This window comes from Thalassophryne amazonica, chromosome 9 (genome assembly GCF_902500255.1).
Source record: "Thalassophryne amazonica chromosome 9, fThaAma1.1, whole genome shotgun sequence".
NCBI classification, from domain to species: domain Eukaryota; kingdom Metazoa; phylum Chordata; class Actinopteri; order Batrachoidiformes; family Batrachoididae; genus Thalassophryne; species Thalassophryne amazonica.
This window is the reverse complement of record NC_047111.1, coordinates 24,792,135-24,818,079: the sequence shown is the minus strand read 5'-3', so window position 1 is coordinate 24,818,079 and position 25,945 is coordinate 24,792,135. Positions and strand designations below refer to the sequence as shown.

The 25,945-nt window shown below is 43.0% G+C and overlaps 1 protein-coding gene across 1 annotated transcript in view; it reads left to right on the top strand.

Moving 5' to 3' along the window:
- The first annotated feature begins 3,766 nt into the window (after positions 1 to 3,766).
- Positions 3,767 to 25,945, top strand: part of nlgn2b (neuroligin 2b) — a 233,898-nt gene continuing 211,719 nt past the window's right edge. Inside the window, exon 1 of the mRNA XM_034177805.1 lies at positions 3,767 to 4,009. The gene's annotated coding sequence lies outside the window, so the exon portion shown is untranslated. The remainder of the gene's footprint in view (positions 4,010 to 25,945) is intronic.

The window sequence follows — 25,945 nt, the reverse complement described above, 5'->3', positions numbered from 1 at the left end:
CTGATCCGGCCAAGGTTGCGGCGGTGAGAGATTGGCCCCAACCAACAAGCCGTAGGAAGCTGCAACAGTTCCTCGGCTTCGCAAATTTCTACAGGGGGTTCATTAAGGGCTACAGTCAGGTAGTTAGCCCCCTGACAGCCCTGACCTCTCCAAAAGTCCCCTTCACCTGGTCGGATCAGTGCGAAGCCGCGTTCAAGGAGTTGAAACGCCGGTTCTCGTCTGCACCAGTTCTGGTGCAGCCCGACCCTAGTCGCCAGTTCGTGGTTGAAGTGGACGCCTCTGACTCAGGGATAGGAGCCGTGCTATCCCAGAGCGGAGGGACTGATAAGGTTCTTCACCCGTGTGCCTACTTTTCTCGCAGGTTGACCCCAGCTGAACGGAACTATGACGTCGGCAATCGAGAACTCCTTGCGGTGAAAGAGGCTCTTGAGGAGTGGAGACACCTGTTGGAGGGAGCGTCTGTGCCGTTCACGGTTTTCACTGACCATCAGAGCCTGGAGTATATCAGGACCGCCAAGCGGCTGAACCCCAGGCAAGCCCGCTGGTCACTGTTCTTCGGGCATTTTGACTTCCGAATCACCTACCGCCCCGGGACCAAGAACCAGAGATCGGATGCCTTGTCCCGGGTGCATGAAGATGAGGTCAAGACTGAGCTGTCAGATCCACCGGAGCCCATCATTCCGGAGTCCACTATCGTGGCCACCCTCACCTGGGACATGGAGAAGACCGTCCGGGAGGCCCTGGCAAGGAGCCCGGACCCCGGAACTGGACCAAAGAACCGTTTATACGTCCCACCAGAGGCCAGAGCTGCAGTCTTGGATTTCTGTCACGGGTCCAAGCTCTCCTGTCATCCAGGGGTGCGTAGGACCGTGGCAGTTGTCCGGCAGCGCTTCTGGTGGGCGTCCATGGAGGCCGACGTCCAGGAGTATGTCCAGGCCTGCACCACCTGTGCCAGGGGCAAGGCCGACCACTCCAAGACACAAGGACTTCTGCAACCGCTTCCGGTGCCTCGTCACCCCTGGTCTCACATTGGCCTGGACTTTGTCACGGGCCTCCCGCCGTCCCAGGGCATGACGACCATCTTCACGATAGTGGACCGTTTCTCCAAGGCGGCCCACTTCGTGGCCCTCCCGAAGCTCCCTACGGCCGAGGAGACAGCAGACCTCCTGGTCCACCACGTCGTACGTCTGCATGGTATACCAACTGACATTGTCTCGGACCGTGGTCCTCAGTTCTCCTCACAGGTTTGGAGGAGTTTCTGCAGAGAACTGGGGGCCAACGTGAGCCTCTCGTCCGGGTATCACCCTCAGACGAATGGACAGAGCGGGCCAACCAAGAACTTGAACAGGCCCGCCGCTGTGTTACATCTGCGCACCCGTCGGCCTGGAGTCACCATCTGGCCTGGATCGAGTACGCCCATAACAGCCAGGTGTCCTCTGCCACCGGCCTCTCCCCATTTGAGGTGTGTCTGGGGTACCAGCCCCCATTGTTCCCCGTGGTGGAGGGAGAGGTCGGTGTGCCCTCGGTCCAGGCCCACCTGCGAAGATGCCGTCGGGTGTGGCGCACCGCCTGTTCTGCCTTGTTGAAGGCCCGGACGAGGGCTAAGGCCCATGCAGACCGCCGGCGTTCCCCGGCACCTGCTTACCAGCCCGGGCAGGAGGTGCGGCTTTCAACGAAGGACATCCCCCTCCAAGTGGACTCACCCAAACTCAAGGACAGGTATATTGGTCCATTCAAGATCCTCAAAGTCCTCACCCCTCTGTGCTCCCGGACTGCCGCCGCCTCCTGCCCGGATCATCGATGGGGAGCCTGCATGGACGGTTCGCAGGCTCCTGGACGTCCGTCGGAAGGGCCGGGGGTTTCAGTATCTGGTGGACTGGGAGGGGTATGGACCTGAAGAACGCTCCTGGGTGAAGAGGAGCTTCATCCTGGACCCGGACCTCCTGGCCGACTTCTACCGATGTCACCCGGACAAGCCTGGTCGGGCGCCAGGAGGCACCCATTGAGGGGGGGGTCCTGTTGTGTGGGCCGCCAGAAGAGGAGGTACTGCTGGCCCACCACCAGAGGGCGCCCTGCCTGAAGTGTGGGCTTCAGGCACGAGAGGGCGCTGCCGCCACGGACACAACCGGGAGTGACAGCTGTCACACATCAACTCATGACAGCTGTCACCCATCATTTCATCACTCCATAAAAGCCGGATGTCATCTCCACCTCGCTGCCGAGATATCATCTACCTGTGAAGCAGTACCAGATCCGACAGTCGGGGACGATGATCACCTGGGAATTCGGGACTTGGCGGCTCCAGTATTCTCCGGGTTCTGTGGCGGTGGAAATCGTGTGGTTCCGGCTCTTATCAGGACAGACGTCTTCTATCCTCGAGCCTGCCCACACGTCACCTTGGTGTATTGACTGCTGTCAGATTCTGTGATTGTCTGTATCATCGTTGTGCACATAAATTGTTACCTTTTGGCTCATCTATTGACCGTTCATTTGCGCCCCCTGTTGTGGGTCCATGTCACTACACTTTCCCCAACACTGAGTTTTCATTATCCTTCATTTGTTTGGCATTTTTTGTTGCAAATTTAGCAGGTGAACACTGGGTGTGTTTAAAACATTATTGTGGGTGCTCTTAATTCTTAATGTGAAGTAAAACAGAGCATGCCATGTAAAAGAAAGTTTTATTTTTGCTTAATAAACTGTACTATGTGGTCCAGACTATTTATATTTAGTTTCTTTTGTCTGTATTAGCATATTTGATATTGGAGTAATCCAGAAGTAATTGAAAGTAATCAAATTACATTACTTTAATATTATGGTACTTGGATTACGTTACTGATTACATTTTTCAACAGGTAACTAGTAACTGTATCGGAATACATTTTTAAAGTAACCCTCCCAACCCTGCTCACCTATGATCGTGAACTTCGGGTAATGACTGAAAGAACAAGATCATGGACGCAAACGGTGGAACTGAGGTTCCTCTGTTGGGTATCTGGACTTACACTCAGTGTCAGGGTGAGAACCTCCAATACCAGGAGGCACTTACTTTTTTTGCAATGGAAAGAGCCTGCTGAGGTGGTTCGGGCATCTGGTGAGGATGCCCCCTTGTTGTCTCCTTAAGGGAGGTCTTCCAGGCAGGTCCACCTGGGAGGAGACCCCAGGGAAGACCCAGGACATGTTGGAGGGATATGTCAGGAAGGATCACCAAGAAGAGCTGGGGGATTTGGCTGAGAATAGAGAAGGGTGGGAGGAGCTGCTTGGTCTGCCACTGCAACGTAAGAGGCAGAAAATGAATGAATGAATGAATGTGACTGGAGCAGAATTCAAAGATTCCTGCTTGTTTGTCTTCTGGCTGGCTGTGATTGGAGAGTCACCGGGCAGCACGTACATTTAATGGATCCCACGTGTTTCGTTTTGTTTTTTCCCCAGACTGGAACCCCAGAAAACTGGAAGCCCAGGTCGTTGTACAGAGCAGATTGGGCAGCTGATTTTTATTTTATTTTATTATTTTTTTGTGAGCGATATTTCACATTTAAATCAGACAGTGCGTGTTTTCTGCAGTGTGGGAGGTGATTATGATCAGCGTGGACAAATGGGGAAACGAGGACACGTCGCTGCGTTGACTTTTTGAAGCGACGCGCACAGACGTGACGCTGCAGCGGCGCGCGCCTCACACACTCTTTTCTCTCTCTTTTATTGCAATTTAGTGTGCGGGGTTTGATTTTAATTTAAATATTGATTTTAAAGTGCATGGATTAGAACTAGACCAGGGTGTTGTCAGAGAGGGATGAGAGGAGGAGGAGGAGGAGGAAGAGGGCGCAGTATGAGGTGTGCTTTTTTTGGAGAGAGACGGACGCGGAGAAGGTGCCGCTGCGACGCGTTACGACCCCGAGAAATCACCGCGATCAGGGAAGAAATGGCCTAGTTAAAATATCAAGACAGCAGCACATCCATGGACGGACTATCTTCATCCCCATCACGTCATTCAGGTGCTCGCGTCGTTTCTGAGGTAAGCCAGACGTTCCCCCCAAAAAAGCGTGTTGTTTTTTGTTTTTGTTTTTTTTCTTTTTGGTGTTTTTTTTCCTCCGTCTCCGTCCTCCGGATTGCGTGTGCGCAGTCTGTGAGCACTTGGCACATTGCGCACGTTTTCCATCTTGACGCACCGTGACAGTTGTGTGGAGGGATGGATGTTTTTGCGTGCCTGTTGATGAGGTTTGTCACATCGCAATAACGGCAGCTGCTGACGCGCTGCGTCGTCGCGCGTCGCTTCCGATCGGCTCTGATTGATTATTGGCGATCGAACTGATGCGGTTTTGTTGATATGTAAGTGACGTGCAGCGGAGTCTGTCAGGCCTAAGATGTCCTCTGTTGATGGATCAAATCACAGTAGCTCTTACACGCACGCACCCTGCACGCGTGTGTGATGCAGTGTGTGAATTAATGCACACATACTGATGATCCGGCCTCCATTAATATTCCGTGGTGGTTGGGCACAGCTCATTTATTGGCAGACAACAAGACCTCTGTTCTGACAGGTCATGGATGAGAAATGGTATATTTTAATTTTCAGGGAATAATATATGTAAACCCCCCCACACACACATATATATCTGGAACAATCAAAATGTGACATTTAAATTTGATCAGATAAACAGTGATGTATTTGTTTCTGACTTCTTTGTCAAATCCACACGACTGTGTTCATGCAGAAGCAGAATGCATGCTGTCATCTTCTTCACGCACTTCATATATCTTGATTTTGCAGGTAAAATGGTAAATGGACTGCATTTATATAGCGCTTTTCCATCTGCATCAGACTCAAAGCGCTTTACAATTATGCCTCACATTCACCCCGATGCCATACAAGGCGCTCACTACACACCAGGAACAATAGGGGATTAAAGACCTTGCCCAAGGGCCCTTAGTGATTTTCCAGTCAGGCAGGGATTTGAACCCAGGATCTTCTGGTGTCAAGCCCAACACCTTATCCACTAGACCATCACCTCCCCTGAAGGTACAATTCTGAAAAAAAAAATGCATGTAAAAGACTAAAATTTGCTTGAAATGCAAGTGGGACCAATTTTTCCACAAGAAGATTCAAATTCTTTGTTGCTTTTGAGCCCAAAAAAGATACTTTTGACAATTGTGCATTTGGGGAAAATATCAGTTGCTGTTTTGTCCCATATATAGATTTGCTCGTGAGCCTGTCAGACTGATCTCTTACCTAAAAAGTTACGATTTCTGTTTCAAACCCCAAGTTTGGGGAAAATGACTTGGCTGCAGTTTAATTTGTCCTTCTCGCAAAACAGATTAGAAACAGGTCTGTTGAGCAGCTCAATGGATACGGAGCTGGCATGGGTTCAAATCCCACTCACACTACCTGTCTTGAACAAGACACAATCTGGATCGCCTCATTCCACCCAGCTGTAAATTGATACCCTCCTTGTCTGGTGATGTAACCTGCATCAGACTGCCGTCCCATGTAGGGGGAGTCGCAGAGTCTCATCTGCTTGATGCTACGGAGTCGAGACATAAGCACCAACAGGCCTGAAGCCTGGCGCACACGGGGGGAATATTCTTTTCCAAATGGCACGCGTGGTCAAATGATGTCTTCTAGCAAAACTGGCAATCCCATTGGAATATCAGGTGTCTCGGTGCACTAGCAGCCTTAAGGTGGCGTTTAGTGGAGCTGCCCCCCCCCCCCCCCCACACACACACACACCCTGAGTTTCAGTAGCCACCAGCCAAAATAACCTTTTTACTCTGTGTTTTTCCCTATCCACAAGGTCATTATTGTAAATAAGATTTTTTTTTTCTTAATAACTTAACTGGTTAAATCAAATCAAATAACCCTCTGACAAATTAGACATTTGACATGTAAAATTCTATTTTCAGTCTCAGTTTCTCACATTCTCAGCACTGTTTAATTGTTTGTGATTTTTGTCAGTTGCTCCCATTTTGCTTGGGGTCGCCACAGTGGATCTGGTATGGATCCAGATCTTTATCTGGGACAAGATTTATGGGAAATGTGAGTCTTGAAACAACTCCAGGTGTAGACAGGGACTGGGCCGTAGGTGGCCTTCAAATCCTGGACCTTCTTATTGTGAGGAAAAAGTTACTGGTGCACCACTGTGCCAACATAATGCATGTAATTGTAATGTATTGTAACTGTATGTAATTCATGTAACATCAAATTTGTTTTTGGACTGTGGTCAAACATCCAGATGAATTTATGGCACTTCAAAGTGAAGAATTTGGCACCTCTTTGACTGACCCAGTTCTATAGCACCACTAAGTTTGCAGTATCCATGAGATGCTGTTTACACACTGTACAGCAAGTTTACACCCCTCCCATCAAAATTTGCTAGGGCCCAAAACTTGGCAAACTTGCTGAACAGCAGGACACACACACAGCCCGATATTCAGAAAATATGAAGGAGAATAGCGCCACCCAGAGGAGCTCTGTAGGCCATCCATTGTTCTGCCTGTAAGTTTTCCCAAATTTATACTGTTTGTGTCTTGGTGGAAGAGTTGTTGTTATGATTTTAAGCAAGTGTTAGTGCTAGTTAATAGCTGTTGGGCATTATTTGTGTAAACTGACAACATGGATGAAGTACAAACTTGAAATGTACTTGAAATATCGATAAGGTCACCCTCATATCAAATAATCAGCCCAAAAGCAACCCTGCCCCCCAAAAGAAAAAACATTGAGTGCCACCACTGGGAAAGACTAAGATCACAAATTATTTATAATGCACTCTGAATGCACCATATTCAGACAGTAATCTAACATTCATGTGACACTTTGCAATATTAGTGACATCACTCTGGTATTTCTATGAGATGTTCAAGATTTAAGATCAGATTGAGGTATAAAATGCAGAGCTAGACCGCTCAGGGTTTACTTTGAAGCAGCCAAGTACGTCTTAATTTCTGTTTCTGACATTAATGTGCCTTAAAAAATGGAAACAAATTCACAGAATTTGAGATGCCGCCTCGTAGTGTTTTTTTTTGTTGTTTTTTTTTGTCTGAACCAACAGTCCAAAACCTAAGAAAAGCATCAAATCCTCACATTTAAGAAGCTTGAACCAAAGACTATTCAACATTTCAGCTTGATAAATATTTAAAACATTCTCCTGTCATATCTGCTTTTAATGTCAGGACACAATGCATTGTGGGTCAGGGCCGTCAAGCAGTTTGCAGGATGGAGTGTGTGTGTGTGTGTGTGTGTGTGTGTGTGTGTGTGTGTGTGTGTGTGTGTGTGTGTGTGTGTGTGTGTGTGTGTGTGTGTGTGTGTGTGTGTGTGTGTGTGTGTGTGGAGAGAGTAAAGTCTGCAGGGGGGCGGCGCTGGTGCATGAGTCAGTTTTACGTAGAAGCAGGTTGTTGGTGCGTCTGCTAACCAACAAATCGCTCGTGAGTGCACATCAGGTCCTGCAGATCCTCTGATTTATTCAGGGAAACAACCAGGAAACAGTCAAAGTGGATGAAGTGTTCCCAAGCGTGCAAGCGCTGCCAAGTGCATCTTTACAGGAAACACTTTCCGAAAACGAGGTTAGTGTTGTGTTTGTTTTGTGCAGGCGTGGCGATCGCAATTTTTGCACAAAGCTGTCAAGTCATGGAAGGCAAAGTTCAAAATGACCTCGGCTGTGAAGAAGCACAAAAGCAGGAGAAAAACACAACCTGACCTATTATCTCCAAGCAAAGTAGGCTTGCTCAAATGCCATGGGAACCATCTCCTGTGACCTCGTTTGTAACAATATCACAGAACGATCACTCACGAGATAAGGATGCATAAGTGTTGTTCCAATCTCGTGCATAACAATTTCAGACAAAACCCCATTAAAATATCTGCTAATTTAAGGTGTCCTTTGTGCAAACACATGAAATAAAACACGACCTTTTCCTGAATCAGAAGGTTCCACGCTTTAATTCATCAAACGCCATTCATTAAGTTGCGCAGACAATCACGTAACATTTCACTCTTTGATTACTTTTTGTGATGCAGTGATGCACAAACGTGCACTGGCTTCAGAACATGTTGCATATTCTTCAACAGTGGGAAGGATTTTTTTTTTTTTTATGAATTTATGATGTAAGGGGTAATGTTTACAAGATTTATCTTCTTTTGTTCCTTGTTCATGGAAATTTTTGTTCATGAGTAAAGTCAAGTCATCGGAAGTGACTCTTCTTCAGGCACCACGATCAGACCACAAAGATCATGAATCAGTGTTTCTGTTCCACCACACCAACGTCACACAGCTGGTGCTCAGACCATGTGAGCATTAGCTGGACGAAGGCTGTTGGTAAATAAAAGCTGCAGCACGCTTTCTGAACTGAATGTCATGTTCATGCACCATTTTCAATACTGACGCACAGAAACGACTTCATGTTGGAGCTGAGGTAATGTCATCATAGTTGTTGGCTGGCCAAAATCTGAAAGGCGAAGACAAACAACATGTTGAGACAAGGAAGATCCGTCCACATACCGATCTTTGAGGTCCAACTGTAGAATTCCATAATAATAACAGAGATTGTGTTGTAATCTGTCCACTGCCTGTGTCCTTATGCTAATTGTCATTGTGTTCAGTTGTTTCCTGTTTTTGCACTCTGTTGTCTCTTTGAGTTCCACCTTAGTTGTTAGTCTTTGATTTGTGGGTTTTCTTTACCTTGTGTTTTGGTATTTGGTTTTAGTATGTATTTGTGTTCTACTCAGTCCCAGAGGTCCTTGGCATTTGTGTCACGTTGTGTTTGTCAGTTGTCTGTGTGTGTTTCTAGGTGTGTCTTTGTCACCCGGTCTCCCCTACACAGCTGCTCCAAAGTTCCTAATCACCTCACCTGTCTTCTGGCAGTTCGTTTGTGTCACCATTTATGTACTGCACTGTTCTTCTTTGAGTTGTCAGATTATTGTTTGACACCTCTAGTGAGTTTTGCTATTTTGTGACATTCCTCTACTAATTGCCCCTTTGTTTAACCCAGTCTGTTGCAGGGCCGCATTTAGACAGACAAACACATTCACACCTGCACACACACCTACGGACAATTTAAAGTTTCCAACCCACCTAACCTGCATGTCTTTGGATGTGGGAGGAAGCCACAGGTGGGAATCAATCCCATTCTTGCTGTGAGGTGACAGTACTAATCACTAATCCACCATGCTCTCCTTTGTCTTCCATTTACATCCTCTGTGTTTACTGCCTGCATGTTTGGGTTCATCCTGTAATTGATCACAACAGATTGTGAGCATGTTTCTCTGTCTATACAGTGCTGTGAAAACATTAGTGCACTCATGAACGTTTACAAGTTTGAATCTTTTTTTTTTTTTACCTCAAAAAGCTTAAAAAAAAAGGCATTTTATGCAACAACAACAACAACAAAATTAAAATGATGCCCTTCAAATTATGAAGAAACACAAATAGTATGATACTCTATGGTAAATCTGTGTAGACAGTGAGGAAAGCCACATGATGAAATGGTATAGAGGAGTTTTTTTGTTTTTTTTTGTTTTTTTGAAAGTTCAGCTACATTTTGCCAGAAGCCACACTGCAGATGCAAGCCTAGATTTGATCTGTTTCATGAAGTTGTATAACTGGTGACGCAAAAATTCAAAAATTGCACTTTGCACAATTTCTGCTATCGTAGCCACAGAAGCCTGTAACTTCTTCAGGGTTGTCTGGGTGTCTTGGTGGTTTTCCTCACTCGTCTCGTTCTTGCACAGCCCTTTAGTTTTTGAGAATGGTCTACTCCACACAAATTTACCATAGAGTGCTAATACTGTTTTTTTAATTTATTTTAATTGATGATGTAAAGATTACTTTTCACCGTGAGTTTAAAGGGCATCATTTAAGAAATGTTTATATAAAAGCCTGAACTTTTGTTAAGTTTTTGATGTCATAAAAAAATTAAAGCATGTAAAAGCCCAAAGGGGCACAAATATGTTTCACAGCACTGTATGTGGCTCTGCGACAGACTGACAGCCTGTCCAGGGTGCACCCTGCCTGTTGACCAGTGATTCTTGGGATAGACTCCAGCCATACCATTATGAAGTTCATGGTCAGAGACGTCTGGACACAAATGCAGGACTCAACAATGCAACTCTGTTTTTTAAGATTGTTTACTGAGTGGCTCAGCAGGGTCTGGTACACAAAAAGGCAGTCTAATAACAGCAAACAAATCAGAAACATCAGGCAATAAGGTGTGGTCAGAAAACAGGCAGGTGGTCAAAAAAACAATGTGGTAAGCGGGACCAGAAAAATACAGCTACAGAGCTGAAACAAAGGCACAAGGCACAACAATCTGGCGAGGAACAAGTGCAACCAATGAAGCTTATATACACCCTGGTGATGAGATGCAGATTAGAAACAGGTGTGCGGAAAGTTCCAGAACAAGGTGTGGCCCTAACAGTGTGCACCACCCACCACCAAGCACAAAGAGAGACAGACGAGAGAGATAGGGAAAGACAAAACCCAAGCAGGAAAAACCCAGCAAGAGAAATCACACACTGAAAAACAACCAAACCTAAGCTAAACAGAACAAACAGAATGACATGATACAAAAGTCCAGATCCTGACAACCATGACCCTTATTTGGAAAAAGTGGGCTTAGAAAATGGATTGGTGGATAATATTAATGATAATGCATTATTACATTTTATTATTAACATACTTATATTTTATTAATTTAATCTTGTTAAGGCTCTTAAAAGATGTAAGAGAAAATAATTCTATATAATGCTGCATTTACACATAGGCAGGATGTGTTACAAATTTAATTTTTCTGTCATTTGTAGCACATTTCTGACATTCTTAAAGTGACTTAACACATCTGAATCGGTTTCTTAACAGTGCGTGTTGGTGTCTGATATTCATTATATTCGTGGAGCACGTTTTTGGCTGTCGAAAAATCTTCCATGAATGTCACATCACGACCCTCATTTCCCCTCATTCAGCATGTTGATTAGTGGTGATCCTTAAAGGACATGTCTCGCATTTTTTAACATTCCAGTTAGTAAGACAACATATAAGTACTCATGATTGTAAATGTCTCTGCACACATGTGCTAATAATTAGTGATCTCTGATGTATTTTATTCCTCTCACTATGAGTGTTAGCAGGTGCATTTCTGGAAAACGTTTCACTCAGCAATCCTCTGCATTTTTCAGTGTGTGACGTCCTTATTAGCAAAACAGAAACATCCCAATGACAGACAGACAGAGGGAAATGAACATGCTCTGTCCAACAATGAAGCTTCAGAGCTGCTGTTCAAAAGTGGTGGCTCAGATTTACAGAGAGGAGATGACACGTTTCACCCCGAAATTCTTAACTTTTTCAGAGTGTCAGATTTTGGAGCCTAACGTGTGGAGATGTGCTGTTTGTTACTGAAGCTGTGTACATGGACATGGGACATCTGACATTATATAACGGCTGAGTGGATCCTTGTCACTTGATTGGTGCTTTGTATGTCACATGACATGGATTAATTTGTCCCATTTGTGTTGCATTGCATTCAGAGTGCAGTTTGGTTCCATTTAGAGTGCAAATTTGGTTCTATATGTTTGGTACCATTGCACTCTGCACAGGTGCACACACGCATGCATGCAGGTGCTCATTCGCGCACACACACACACACACACAATGCGCATGCACACAAAAAACAAATCCACTGCGCTGTCTGGAGGCTGTTGGCAGGAAGTTAGAATGAAAAGCAGGACTAATTTCTGACGTGATTTTTTTTTTTCTCTCTGCACTGAGGATGTACACAGTCTAATTTTTTTTTGGTAGTACACGCGTGTACAAGTGCCGACCCGGTTGTGTGTGTGCGGGACAACATCAGAAGCGAGATGACGATTTGATTGAGGTAACTGATGGTGCATGATATCTAAACATGGCAGATGATGCAAGCTATTCCCTTTTTCCATCCTTGTAGCTCAACCAGTAATTTCCATTAATCTTTGCTAAAATTGGAGCAACTTTAACTTTTGAACCCTGTACACACTAAAATTAGCCTTTCTCACCATTTTTACTATTTTTACCCCATAACATTCAGTTATAGATAGTCCATATTATATAACGGCTGAGTGAATCCTTATCATTTGATTGGTGCTTTGTATGTCACATGACATGGATTATTCGTCGCATTTGCATTGCATTTACAGTGCAGTTTGGTTCCATTTAGAGTGCAAATTTTGTTCCATACGTTTGGGACCATTGCACTCTGCTCTCACACACACACACACACACACACACACACACACACACACACACACACACAACGCGCATGCACACAAAAAACAAGTCCACTGCGCTGTCTGGAGGCTGTTAGCAGGAAGTTAGAATGAAAAGCTGGACTGCACTTTTCGCTGCACTGAGCATGTGCACAGTCTTTTTTTTTTTTGGTAGTACAAGTGCTGACCCGGTTGTGCGTGTGTGTGTGTGTGTGTGCGCGTGCGCGGGCCGCAACGATTCTACCAAAACAATGATTTAATTGAGCTAATTCTTGTAACACACACACACACAAAATCCACTCCGCTGTAAGCTGTCTGGATGCATGAAGAACTGTTCAGATGAAAAGTTGACATGGTTTTTGGCTGGACTGAGGAACTACCAAAAGTTTTTTCCTTTTTTTTCTTTTTTTTATGGAAGTCTGAAGTCAGTGCACAGCATCACTGTCATAATTTGGACTTTAGCAGCAGTGGAACACCAAAATGTAAGTCCCTTTTCTGTTGCTTTTAAATTCATAAAATATCAAATGACAAGGAATTATTTTAGCAGCTGGAACACACCATTCAACTCTGCTTTGCCTTGTTGAATGGTGTGGTCCAGCTTTCACCTCAGGAAATATTCGTACCATTGAACTCAAACGTTCATTATTTGTATATGGTTTTTAACAGACTGTCTGGACACAGAGATGGATTTGTTACATTGGAAAAAGTCAGAATACATTATTTCCAGGAGTTAATGGATGTTATTTTACGTGCCATGATTGACAGAGAGGCAGAGCTGCAGCCAGAGATTTCACATGCATGCATGCTTCTTTGATTGCATGAGGTTTACATTTGGAAATGAATCTCTAACACGACGGTGAGTCTGGCACATTCAGACTTTTACCCCTTTTGTGTTTTCTGGCTAAATTTCAATTTTTTTTTTTTTTTTTTTACTTTGAGTGTAAATTTGTGTGTGCTGTGAAGCTCGCTGTGTGTGTGTGTGTGTGTGTGCGCCCGGCAGCAGATGTATTTTTTTATCTGTGCCTCAGTTAGCAGATACATTCCATTGAAGCGCACACTCTGATGCTTCTAGTTGCGACATCACTTGTTGGAAACACCCAAGTACTCACGAGTACTTTCTTTTTGGACGTCTCCGTAGCTGTTTGTTGCGATTGCCATATACTTTGAAAGCAGTCATGGAAGTGCACAAATGAATTCTGGTGGATCATCGGATGGTCACTAACAGCCTCAATAGAAATTGTTATGATTTTTAACAGAGCATGAGAGCGTTCGTATTGGTTCCTGTGATGGTTCTTGAAGCCCAAACTGTCACTCGTTACGAATTGACACGGAAACTGGCAAGTTTTGACACGAATTGTAATGCGGCGTCACATTTCACTGCGCGCCACTAAGAATCACTTCTCTCACATGCGCACAATTAAACCCTGTTGCACCGCAAGAAGGACAGTGACGCCAAGTCAGCTAAATGTCGTTCCAATACTCCTCAGTGCTCTCCTGCAGGTGTTCCACCCGCTGTTGTGCCTGATGTTTGGGAGAACGAGTCTAAGCCAGAGGAGAGCCGCGTGCAGCCAGACATCTGGCTCTCTCCGTCTCCTCCTCCTCCTTTCTGTGCCACTCCACGGCACAGAGCCCACCTGAGCATGCAATTGCAAACTTGCTCAGTGACTCCAATACATATGAGCGTCTGAAGAGAGACCCCACAAGCGGCTACCTCCAAAACCTGGAGAAAGAGGGACTCATCGATAGGCAGGCATACTACAGACTGTACCCTCGGGATGCCACTCCATGCATCCATGGGCTGCACAAAATCCACAAACAGGACGTGCCACTCAGGCCTATTGTATCTAAGCAGCCGTTACACAAAAGGCTATACCAGCACCACAGAGAGGGCACCGGTGGACCTCAGTCTGCAGTTCATCTCCACCTTAAAGACACTAACCACACATTTGAGGACAAGGAAGTTAAAATCTTAGCCAGAGAAAGGAAATGGTTTAAGAGGGGAGTGAAGGAGGCATTGTATGTGAAACAGTTGAAACCCAGCCTTAACTGGGGATGGGGTCTGAGACATGCTTTGTCCCCTGTTTACAATGGGGTACTCAGGTCTAAGCAGTTTCAGTCTTTTGTTCATGGTAATGAGTCATTCACATCATCAGGAGAGCCGTCAGGAGAGGCGTCAGTCCCATCGTTAGGTGGGACAGCTACCCTGTCATTAGGAGGGTGCTAACTAGAGCACAATAGGTGCTAATTAGAGCAATTGTTATGTCACTAGCCAATAGCAGTCTGCCTCTCAGTAAGAGGGGTCTGGTTAGGTTTAAAACTCCAGCTTTTGTGGCTTCTGTTATTCTTCTCTACAAGAGTCAAGACAGAAGTCAGACTACCAGAGCAAGAATTTTAGCTGAGGAAGCTTCTGCGATTTGAAGCAAAACGAGTCCAGAATGATGGATCAGCACTAATTTACATGCAGTCCTTCACTTCTGTATCCGGCTTCAGACACTGTTTATGTTCACACATCAGGCTTTATGATGCGGAGTGACATGGAGATTTTTACTGAGCTCTCACTGACACTTTACTGACACTTTAGTCTGTACTGATACATTATTACAGGCTACCTGTTATTTAAATAATTTTGTAATACGAGGTCTGTTAGAAAACTGTCCGACCTTTTTATTTTTTTTAAAAAAACTATATGGATTTGAATCATGTGCGCTTGCATCAGCCAAGCTTGAACCTTCGTGCGCATGCGTGAGTTTTTTCACACCTGTCGGTTGCGTCATTCGCCTGTGAGCACGCTTTGAGTGAGCAGTGGTCCACCCCCCTCGTCGGATTTTTATTGTGAGGAAAATGTCTGAACGATTTGGAGCTTTGCTGCATCAAATTTTTCCAGAAACTTCGGAAAGATTCAGACGGCTTTTGGTGAGGATACTCTGGGCGTCACACAGATTAAGGAGCATTACAACCGGTTTAAAGACAGCGCACAATGGCGGAGGGCGCGCCGCGCTCCGAGCGGCGATCGACAGGCTGAAACGACCAGATCATTTCCAAACTGAACGCTGTGTTGATCCGAGACGTCATCTGACTACTACAGAAATGGCAGAAGAGGTGGACATACCACTTTTTCGGCACATTCCACTGTTACAGGAGTTTTTGTCATGAAAAGACGTGTGGAGGAATTCGCGCGTCGGGACGGAGCCGCTCATGGCGCGGGACAAAAAGCAACACCATGATGAAGCCTCACAGGACATGTTCTGGCATGTCCCGCTCGTCCACAATTTCTTGGATAGTCACACGACTGAAAAGCCACTGAAAGCCATCTGAATCTTCCGAATGGTTTCCACCTGGCTGTCTCTCACAGTTTCTGGAAAAATTTGATGCAGCAAAGCTCCAACTCGTTCAGACATTTTCCTCACAATAAAAATCCAACGAGCGGGGTGGACCACTGGTCACTCAAAGCGTGCTCACAGGCGAATGATGCAACCGACAGGCGTGAAAAAACTCACGCATGCGCACGAAGGTTCAAGCTTGGCTGATGCAAGCGCACATGATTCAAATCCATATAGTTTTTGCAAAAAATAAAAAGGCTGGATAGTTTTCTAACAGACCTCGTATGCATCCTATTTAATGTTATACAACTGCGCTTTTACTATTTTAACTTTTGAATCACTAACAAAAAATACAATTTTTATATATATATATATATAAAACATGGAAGAATAAATATATGTAAATATTAAAAAAAGTCTATGATTTCACCACATTATTTATTTAAATATTTTGTAAAACACGTTATTCGGCTGTTCTTTTATATTTTTCGTGGAAGAATAAATATTTGTAAATATAAAAAAAAATTTGTCTGTTTCTGTAACCCTCCTGTCCTATGCACTGGCTATATTTCCTGTATATTCTGTATGTATATTTTGTGAATTGTCTTCTAATTTTTGTCGGTAGCATGGCCCAAGCAGAGGGTCACCCCTTTGAGTCTGGTCTGCTTGAGTTTTCTTCCTCAGAGGGAGTTTTTCCTTACCACTGTCACCTGTGTGCTTGCTCTGGGGGTTAGTAAGGTTAGCCCTTACTTGTGTGACATGCCTTGAGGTAACTTTGTTGTGATTTGGCGCTATATAAATGAAAATTCCATTATTTCACCACATTATTTATTTAAACATTTTCTAAAATGTACTGTATTTAATGTAATATACCTGCATTTTTACTATTTGAACTTTTTAATAAATAAAAATAATAGTTACAAAATAAAATATTTGTGTGTGTGTGTGTATATATATATATATGTGTGTGTGTGTGTGTGTAATGTATTATTTCACCACATTATTTAAATTTTTTTAATGCACCGCATTTAATGTTATACAGCTGCAAAATTGCTATTTCAACTTTTTAATAAATAAAAATATAGTTATAAAAATAACATATTTTACATTAAAGAATAAATATGCAAGAATAAATATATGTAAATATGAATAAAATTTCTGTTTTTCCCCACCACATTATTACATTATAAAATTAGTGCCCTGAAAATTTAAATTGTGTGTTTTGGAAATGCTGTATATGGATGAATGTAGATGAATGAATGAGTCTCCAGATTGTTCAGGCAATAGCTCAAAAACAATAAATGCTGTCATCTTGCATATCTCCAACTTAGGGCACATAATGAGAGCAAACTGATTTAAAAAAAACTGGTCAACTTTGAGCCAGTAGAGCAATATGAAAACACCTTGGTTTTAAATATGTAATATTCCATGTTCTGCATGCCTCCTACTGCTGAGTCAATGGTGGCTGCTCGCTGGGTGCTGGAAATTAGGTGCATGTAGCATGTTAGCCACCTGGACATGTCTTGGCTTCTTGTGGGGAATAATCTTATTATTGGGAGCAGGTGTGGTTGAAATGTGGTTTTCCACTTCCTGAAGCCGTCAAGGTCAGCAGTGCATATTGAACTAGGTCATATTTACTGTATATCAAATTGTGTCAGATTTTTCTTTTCTTTTTTTTTTTTTACTTCTTTATTGGTTACTATAGCAACTAAAAATTGGATACCAAATCAGAGCATGTAATAATGTGCAGCTCGTGTTTATAATGGTGATGTAGACCACTGCAACCATTCGTGGACTTTTCGAGCATGTTCCAATTTATTGTGAGGTTGTGACCCATTGTGAACAATCAGATTGTGATATGTGTAGATCGGGGCTAATTTATATCTTTTGCTTTAATGTTACATGCAGCTTTGATTTTTATTTCATGAATGAATCTTGAAATAAATCTGTTCTGTTTGAACATGGACTTGGCTGCGCAGTCACTTTGATCACCATCCACCACTGGACTGATAGTATTGCACACCGCGCATTTGCCCGGTGGCCTGATGGCCTACTGGCCTGCGGATTTTTTTTTTTTTTTTAACGAAGTAAAGCGAGCTGTGAGCTTTTCATCCGCGTTTTTTTGTTTTTTTGTCGTAGCAGCTACGACTCGTCCTCACCTCTTAAAGCGCGGTGACAACAGCACACCTGTACTGAGCTTTATAAAGACATTTTTATGCTTTTTTTCCTCCTTCACTTAGAGCTGAGCTGAGCTGCTCCGTATCGTCTCGTTAAAAACAGCTGATCCTCCGCGACGCGTCAACAACTAATACTATTTTCCACTCAAATGCACCTAAACTCTCTTTCTGAGGACCACATGATGTGAAAATGCAATAAAACTTTCTGACCTGTAAATCTGGTCATGTTTTCTGCATAAATAAATGTTATCCATTCTTTGTGCTCAACCACCAAAGCAGGGGCAAATCCAGATGGAATAGGGGCGTGGGGCAAGGATGTCCCCCCCCCACAACACCCCTAGATTAAAGGTCCAGTTTTGAAGCCTTTTTTTACTACAACTACTAATACTACTTAAAATAATAATAATTTCGACAAGTAAAATGTTTAGAGAAAATTTAAATGTTAGAAAAATGTTAGAAAGAATTTAACAGTTACATTTAATCAAATCAAATCAATTTTATTTATATAGCGCCAAATCACAACAAACAGTTGCCCCAAGGTGCTTTATATTGTAAGGCAAGGCCATACAATAATTACGGAAAAACCCCAACGGTCAAAATGACCCCCTGTGAGCAAGCACTTGGCGACAGTGGGAAGGAAAAACTCCCTTTTAATAGGAAGAAACCTCCAGCAGAACCAGGCTCAGGGAGGGGCAGTCTTCTGCTGGGACTGGTTGGGGCTGAGGGAGGAGAACCAGGAAAAAGACATGCTGTGGAGGGGAGCAGAGATCAATCACTAATGATTAAATGCAGAGTGGTGCATACAGAGCAAAAAGAGAAAGAAACACTCAGTGCATCATGGGAACCCCCCAGCAGTCTAAGTCTATAGCAGCATAACTAAGGGATGGTTCAGGGTCACCTGATCCAGCCCTAACTATAAGCTTTAGCAAAAAGGAAAGTTTTAAGCCTAATCTTAAAAGTAGAGAGGGTGTCTGTCTCCCTGATCTGAATTGGGAGCTGGTTCCACAGGAGAGGAGCCTGAAAGCTGAAGGCTCTGCCTCCCATTCTACTCTTACAAATCCTAGGAACTACAAGTAAGCCTGCAGTCTGAGAGCGAAGCACTCTATTGGGGTGATATGGTACTATGAGATCCCTAAGATAAGATGGGACCTGATTATTCAAAACCTTATAAGTAAGAAGAAGAATTTTAAATTTTATTCTAGAATTAACAGGAAGCCAATGAAGAGAGGCCAATATGGGTGAGATATGCTCTCTCCTTCTAGTCCCCATCAGTACTCTAGCTGCAGCATTTTGAATTAACTGAAGGCTTTTCAGGGAACTTTTAGGACAACCTGATAATAATGAAATACAATAGTCCAGCCTAGAGGAAATAAATGCATGAATTAGTTTTTCAGCATCACTCTGAGACAAGACCTTTCTAATTTTAGAGATATTGCGGAGATGCAAAAAAGCAGTCCTACATATTTGTTTAATATGCGCATTGAATGACATATCCTGATAAAAAAAATGACTCCAAGATTTCTCACAGTATTACTAGAGGTCAGGGTAATGCCATCCAGAGTAAGGATCTGGTTAGACACCATGTTTCTAAGATTTGTGGGGCCAAGTACAATAACTTCAGTTTTATCTGAGTTTAAAAGCAGGAAATTAGAGGTCATCCATGTCTTTATGTCTATAAGACAATCCTGCAGTTTAGCTAATTGGTGTGTGTTCTCTGGCTTCATGGATAGATAAAGCTGGGTATCATCTGTGTAACAATGAAAATTTAAGCAATGCTGTCTAATAATACTGCCTAAGGGAAACATGTATAAAGTGAATAAAATTGGGCCTAGCACAGAACCTTGTGGAACTCCATAATTAACCTTAGTCTGTGAAGAAGATTCCCCATTTACATGAACAAATTGTAATCTATTAGATAAATATGATTCAAACCACCGCAGTGCAGTGCCTTTAATACTATGGCATGCTCTAATCTCTGTAATAAAATTTTATGGTCAACAGTATCAAAAGCAGCACTGAGGTCTAACAGAACAAGCACAGAGATGAGTCCACTGTCTGAGGCCATAAGAAGATCATTTGTAACCTTCACTAATGCTGTTTCTGTACTATGATGAATTCTAAAACCTGACTGAAACTCTTCAAATAGACCATTCCTCTGCAGATGATCAGTTAGCTGTTTTACAACTACCCTTTCAAGAATTTTTGAGAGAAAAGGAAGGTTGGAGATTGGCCTATAATTAGCTAAGATAGCTGGGTCAAGTGATGGCTTTTTAAGTAATGGTTTAATTACTGCCACCTTAAAAGCCTGTGGTACATAGCCAACTAATAAAGATAGATTGATCATATTAAGATCGAAGCATTAATTAATGGTAGGGCTTCCTTGAGCAGCCTGGTAGGAATGGGGTCTAATAGACATGTTGATGGTTTGGAGGAAGTAACTAATGAAACTAACTCAGACAGAACAATCGGAGAGAAAGAGTCTAACCAAATATCGGCATCACTGAAAGCAGCCAAAGATAACGATACGTCTTTTGGATGGTTATGAGTAATTTTTTCTCTAATAGTTAAAATTTTATTAGCAAAGAAAGTCATGAAGTCATTACTAGTTAAAGTTAAAGGAATACTCAGCTCAATAGAGCTCTGACTCTTTGTCAGCCTGGCTACAGTGCTGAAAAGAAACCTGGGGTTGTTCTTATTTTCTTCAATTAGTGATGAGTAGCAAGATGTCCTAGCTTTACAGAGGGATTTTTATAGAGCAACAGACTCTTTTTCCAGGCTAAGTGAACATCTTCTAAATTAGTGAGACGCCATTTCCTCTCCAACTTACGGGTTATCTGCTTTAAGCTGCGAGTTTGTGAGTTATACCATGGAGTCAGGCACTTCTTGTTGTGTGGGCCGCCAGAAGAGGAGGTACTGCTGGCCCACCACCAGAGGGCGCCCTGCCTGAAGTGCGGGCTTCAGGCACGAGAGGGCACTGCCGCCACGGACACAACCGAGACAGCTGTCAAGAGATAATGAGTGACAGCTGTCACCCATCTGCTCTACATCATCTCACTCCATAAAGACTGGACGTCATCTCCACCTGATTGCCGAGATATCGTCTACCTGTGAAGGTAATATTCTCTGCCGTACTCAAGGAATTATAACTTACGTGTGCTCTGTTAGCAGCCGTTGTCCTGTGGAGCCTTGTCAGCTGATTGGTGGTTTGTGAGAGTGCCGACGTCTTCGCCTCTCACTCCTTCCAGATAAGTGCTTTAACAGGAGCTGCACATGTGTGTGATTAGAGGTGGAGGTGACTTTCCACCTTCTGACTGTTTTTGTTGCTGGGTGTGCACACACCCACATCTCACTGTTTGTGCTCCTCACCAGCAGTACCAGATCCGACAGTCGGGGACGGTGATCACCTGGGAATTCGGGACTTGGCGGCTCCAGTATTCATCGGGTTCTGTGGCGGTGGAAATCGTGTGGTTCTGGCTCTTCTCAGGACAGACGTCTTCTATCCTCGAGCCTGCCCACACGTCACCTTTGTGAATTGACTATAATCAGATTCTGAGATTGTCTGTATATTCGTTGTGCACATTCACAACATTAAATTGTTACCTTTTGGCTCATCTATTGACCGTTCATTTGCGCCCCCTGTTGTGGGTCCATGTCACTACACTTTCCTCAACACTTCTGATTTAAAGCTCTCTTTTTCAGAGGAGCTACAGCATCCAAAGTTGTCTTCAATGAGGATGTAAAACTATTGACGAGATACTCTATCTCACTTACAGAGTTTAGGTAGCTACTCTGCACTGTGTTGGTATATGGCATTAGAGAACATAAAGAAGGAATCATATCCTTAAACCTAGTTACAGCTCTTTCTGAAAGACATTTATTAACAATGTAGGTTAGAAATTGCAAGTTTTACTGTTACAGTGCTGTCAACAGTTAAATATGAGGTCAAGAAAGAGGTCTTTATTTTACTTTTTATAAAACAAGTATATGGGTGATTCTTAGACTACGGGCACTTATTATGTCCTTTGATCATATTGTATGAAAAACAGAAAAAAGGGGAAATTTCACACTTTTATAGTTATCATTACAAAGAAAGTGTGTTCAGAAATTTGTTCTAGTAGTCTATGATGACTTTTTCACCTTTTTTCAGCATCATTATATGCAAATATTGCCGTTTTGTGCTTGTCCCACACCCAGACTTTTGATCTTCAATGATAAAAATAAAGGGTAAAGAAATGTTTTTTTCTAATGTTTTAAAATATCTCTGAATAAAATATCAGTAAAATAATCAAAACATAATTGGGGTATTCAATGTCATACAACTGTGATTTTTTTAAACAAAATGTAGTTGTCCCACACTATTGCCGTAATTTCCACCACAACACTGTATGAAAGATTGTTTGGGTAGTTTCTATGGAGATAAACAGTGACATCAGAGCACATGTATATGGCGCCAAATCACAACAGTTGCCCCAAGGCGCTTTATATTGTAGTGCCCGTAGTTAAAGAATCACGCATGTATTTTCATTGAAGTCAAGAAAGGGTGACTATAAATTGAGGCGGGGACCACTACGGCCATGACGGTAAGTGAAGATTAACTTCAGCTATTAATTGATGAACAGCAACCTAACTTGTTCATAAATCAGACATCTGTGTGTGAGAGAGACATTCTGATCTTCTGGTCCGAAGTAAAGTGCTGTCTAACTGGGTCACTCAGATATGAATTAAGGTTGGATATTATTTTCGTTCGTGCTAACTCTGCCAGTCACGTAACCTAGCCTAACAATGTAACCTGTGCAAATGGTGTGCATGGCTAGCTACCATGCTGTCGCCGCCACGTTGTTTCTTTATTCTTTATTCTATTTGCGTGACAGTCGTGCGTCAGTCATACGAAGTATGCTGTTTTGCACAGGCTGCGGTGTGGTGGCGTGGTATAACGGCGTCCCTGTCTAAAATGTATTTTCCCAAGTCCTGGCATAATTTCACATACCTAACATTTTACTTTAAATTGAGAGTCATTCTCTAAGTTGATTAGCAACACAAATTGGTAATAAAAGAAATCCTTGATTGTTACTTGTAGCTTGTAGTAAGATAGACAACTGTCTCCATCTTGTGGCCTTTTTGTGTATTGCAGTTTCAAAAGTTCAACCTTTGTATCCAGTCATTGGTCCAGTCATCCAGTCATTTCTTGCTTTATATGATGAATTGTATCACACAAGTAATGATATATTATTTATAGCATAGCCTACAGTATTTCTATAACAAATGTTTTTATATAATTTCTGTTTCTAAATTTAAGTAACAAGGCTGAATGAAATGACGGCTTATTATGTCTAAAAAGTAATGTGACCTACTGTCAATAGATCGTACTTTTGATAAGCCTATGATAACTGTATTTTGGGAGAACATTTCATAATGCTTCTTATAATGTTAAAATGTATGTGTCTCCTGGTGCACATTGATTGGTTAAGGGACCAAAAAAAAACACCACACTGTCACAGCAGGCTTAATTTCTTTCCCCTTCGATACCTGGTGGTGGCCTGGTCTTGGTTAAAAATGCCCGGCCTGAAAAATTTCCCCAGTCCAGCCCTGTCACCATCAGACATGAGTTAGACATTGCTGTAGGCCAGAGGTCTCAAACCGGTTCCAGAAAGGGCCGAGAGGGTGCAGGTTTTCTGTGCAACCACCCACTCCACCAGGTGATTTCACTGATTAACATCACTTTGAGCAGGTGGAACCAGTTAACTGGTGAAATCACCTGGTGGAGTGGGTGGTTGCTCAGAAAACCTGCACCCTCTCGACCCTTTCTGGAACCGGTTTGAGACCTCTGCTGTAGGCCCACCATCTACCCGGTCGGCGTATAGGGCGAGCCTTTCGACATCTTCCAATAATAACCCTCTAATATCGATAATATCCCTGATGTTGTCCATCTTCCTCAGTCTTCCTCTGGGTCTCTTAGTCATAGGTCACCACCAAAGCCACCTTGCTGATTTCTTGATGGTATCCATTCTCTTGACATGACCATACCATCGTAGCTGGCTCTGGTTCAGTAATCTTTAGCACATTTGGACCCTCAGCTGCTTCCTGTTGCATCATTCCTCAGTCGATCTCGCCTGGTCTTAGCGTTCTCATCTCAAGCACACAAGCATGATTTTGATGCCAAGTTAGAATTATAGACTAAAATTAAAATACAGTGCAGGTTGTTTTCTGTTTTAGGACAGAACATTTTTATTGTCCTGAGCAGGCAGCCATCATGCAAACCTCGCGAACCTAAGTGCTGCTTTTGCCAGAGCAGTGAGCAAAATCATGCGCTGTGCGGCACTGTATCCAGGTGCATGAGTCTGCTCACTGCTCTGGAAAAAGCACTCTGGAGAGTTGCTAGCTAAGTATAGATAGCATCATAGCTAAATGCACAATAGATTATTATAAGTTAAAGAGAACAGATGTGTTTTAAGGACTTTACAGAATCAGACTCTGTATCCTGCTGACTACTTTATCACCTTTGGGATACAAACTAGGCCTCCCTTTGGGAAGGACAGTGACCAGGATGGAACATAAGGCTTTAGAAGATCTGCAGGACCGGAGGGAGTTTAGCTGTTCAGCATTATAAATGAGCACAACAAAACCACACACGCTGATGTCACATGTCCAGGAAGACAATCAAGTCAGGTCTAGGAGCAAGTTCTGGTGCTGGCACACATTGTTGCATCCGCCATCTGTAGAACTTTTCACTCGGAGTCGCCACAGCAGATCCAAGATTGATCTGCATGTTGATTTGGCACAAGTTTTATGCAACAAAAGCGTGAGGCTGGGCTGCTCCACATTACATGGATAACTTTGGCAGGAAGCAAATTCCAGTATCTTGTTTCAAACTGTTGCAGCAGTATTTTTGGGCCACTTGAAAGCCAGACAATAAAACCTTGTAATAATTATTTTATATTTATTTTTTATTTATTTATATTTGTTTATTTTAGAAACAAAAATAGTTTGTTGCTTCATGTAAATGAACCAAAATGACATCACAACTGTCAAAAGCAACAAAGAAGATGAGTAGAACATTCAAAAACATACACGACTGGTCACCAAATCTATTTTTAATTTGATTTCAGATGCACAAGCTTTGTTTTTTTTACATTATTTGGATTAATTGTGCAGCCCGTCTTTTCCTGATCTGATCTCAGCAGTTTGTTTTGTGTGGAGGAAAAGTGTTGACACGTTTGTGTATTTTAGGCGAATCTATCATACGCAGCCAATCTCGGCGCTCTACTTAAGCCAACTTACACATCATCAGTGCAGCCAGCCCATCTGTCAAGGTATTTGTTCCACTCAGGGTGACCATGGAAGGCGGTGTTTGAATTTCCACAACTGTTTGCGTTGCTGCAGCTTGAATAGCGTCAGCAAAATAAACTGTGTGTATTTACCATCTTGATTGATGAGCTCAAGCGGAAATATAGCCAGCGTGAGACAAAAGCATGCAGGTTTTTGGAAAAAGAAGTTAATCTGCTCTCTGGTGTCCTGAACAGTGTGTCGGCCAAACCCGGAGAGACCGCAGTACGTGGAGCTTGGAGGCGGATGTATCATCCATAATCATCGACTTGGTGCACTTGCTCTTTCTGGCAGTATGAATATTGCACGTCTCAATTTGTCGGTTGCACATCTCAATTTGTCAATGTGATGCTGCACATCTTCTTTGAACCCATGACCATCAAATATGGCCATGGGTTATTGCAAAGACTTTGCATCTGTCTGTGCTCAGCATAAGTCCAGTCCTACTACTGCCAGAGTCTTCAAATTCACAGGGAACATTGTTGGGACACATACCTTGGACTATTTCAAAGATGGCTAACCTTGACCTATTTTACCAGGTTAAAAAGTGACATTCTGTTCCGTTTTTATTTTATTTTATTTTATTTTATTTGAGGGGCGGAGATGACAGCCAATCAGAGTAGAGTGGCACCATGATGTCACTGGCTGGTCTAGCTAGCTGCAAACTCTATTTTGTTTGTGTGTAAATATAACCTCTTTGTCATATATTCTGTAAAAGCTAGTCAGAAATAAACATTTCTAAAACTGAAACGCTGTTTTTGTAACCCGATAACACCTCTGGAGTGATTTACAAGACATTTCACGGACGTCAGCGTGCACACTAACTTGCGTTCCTATAAAAAGCTCATGTATGCGCACACACCCTCCTACAGACACCATTAAAACGTAAATATTGTTTATGATTG